We start from the raw sequence: 2,049 nt of genomic DNA on the forward strand, positions 1-2,049 counted from the left end.
GTCCGTGCCCTCTCTCCGTGCAGTCCGTGCCCCCACTCGGTGCAGTCCGTGCCCTCACTTCGTGCAGTCCGTGCCCCCACTCCGTGCAGTCCGTGCCCCCACTCGGTGCAGTCCGTGTCCCCACTCGGTGCAGTCCATGCCCTCACTCGGTGCAGTCCGTGTCCCCACTCGGTGCAGTCCGTGCCCCCCACTCAGTGCAGTCCGTGCCCCCCACTCGGTGCAGTCCGTGCCCCCACTCCGTGCAGTCCATGCCCCCGGGTCCTGAGCAAGCACAGCCCAGCCAGGGCTGCCTTCAGTGCGAGGGCCACCTGCTCCTGGGGCACATGGCAACCGCCCTGCTTGTTGCCCCACTGTGCTCCGTTTTCCCTTACTGCTGATCACACTACGTATGTTACCCATGGCAGTTAATCAAACAAAAATGCTTGCTCAAACCGGAAAGTATGAAATCTTTCAGTTTTAAATGTATCTCCCGTAGCAACACTGATTCTCTAAGTGCAATGAGGTGTTCAGGGAGGAGTAATCTCCGCACCATGAGCTGCAGGTGCCCGTCTGACAAGCCAGGTTTATAAGCCCATCGGGCCCCCTTCACAGTGTGACCTCGTCTTGCCCCATCCTGCCCCTGTGCCGGCTGGTGGTGGTGGTGGTGGAAGCTCACCCAGTCCTGCCCCTGCGCCGCTGGTGGCGGAATCTGGGCACAGAAGCCTCCTGTTGCAGGAAGAGCCCGTGTCTCGGGCCCGTTTCACAAGATGCTCTGCACTGGAGCTGCTGCGAGTCCGTTTTTGAGCACTTCCGTGTTATTAGTACCCTTAATGTTTTTCTTTCCTAAAAGTGTCCCGTCAGAGTTTTACGTTGCAGGGACACAGTAGAAAGGGAGTTGGGCAGGACCCTGGGGTTGCCAGGTCTGTGACTTACCCAGCGGGGACCTCGGCCAGGACATCTCAACCTCCGTGTCCCTCTGTGAACGAAGGGGTTTCTTACAACAAAGCCTGACGTTGCTCTGTTTCCTGATCTTCCGAATCAAGGCCATTACGGAGGTGAATACTGACGCTGTGCAGGTGTTCCTGTGGCATGTAACTTGTTGGTGTGTGTAAAATAGTATGAAATGAAGAATACTCTTGGAAGAAACTTAAAATAGTTACTCTTTGGAGTTTGCTTTAAACACCATTGTCCTCCGCCAAGAACGGTCCCCAAGTCCACAGTGCTTTCGGGAGGCGCGAGGTCGGCCTGTGTCAGATCTTGCTGTTGGGACATGGTGTTCCTACAGCCCCGGGCCTGCTGATGGCAGGTGTATCCATCCACCTGCTACCAGCTGCCGAGATGTGTCGGTGAGTGATGGTAACATGTGCCACTCTGACCCCCTTTTGGATATGAATCGCCGCGTTAGTGATCGCATCCCTACGATGTAGCCTTGCGGCAAACACATCTTGTGGGTGTGATCATAGGGACCCAGCTAACCGCTTGGCACACCTGACCTTGAGCAGCTGCCGACCTTGGCTGCACCTCTGTTTTTCAGTGACTTGCTTGTTGGATAGGCTACTACCAGGGGAGGCACCAGGCAAATGGTATGTGACACCCATTTAAAATGTGGGTGGCGCCCTGGCCGGTTTGGCTCAGTGGATAGAGCGTCAGCCTGTGGACTGAAGGGTCCCAGGTTCGATCCCGGTCAAGAGAACATGCCCTGGTTGCGGGATCGATCCCCAGTGGGGGGCATGCACGAGGCAACCGATCAATGATTCTCTTCCTTGATGTTTCTATCTTTCTCTCCCTCTCCCTTCCTCTCTGAAATCAATAAAAATATATTTTAAAAAATAAATAAAATGTGGGTGGCGCTTGCCATTTCTGTTCTCGTAGAAGTCGTACCGACGTACCCACCGACAAGGGATCGTTGCCTTGTCACACGCTCTCTTCCCCTTCGGGACAGATCTGTTGTAACCCATTTCAAGGCTTGTTTGGAAACTGGTGCAGAAGCATTTCTGGGGACGAGCAATTCTGCTTCAGTGCCAGCAGGGGGTGCCGCTCTCTTCCTGAGCAGAACTTTGGTTTAACATC

The sequence above is a fragment of the Myotis brandtii genome, unplaced genomic scaffold (genome assembly GCF_000412655.1).
Source record: "Myotis brandtii unplaced genomic scaffold, ASM41265v1 scaffold273, whole genome shotgun sequence".
Lineage (NCBI taxonomy): Eukaryota > Metazoa > Chordata > Mammalia > Chiroptera > Vespertilionidae > Myotis > Myotis brandtii.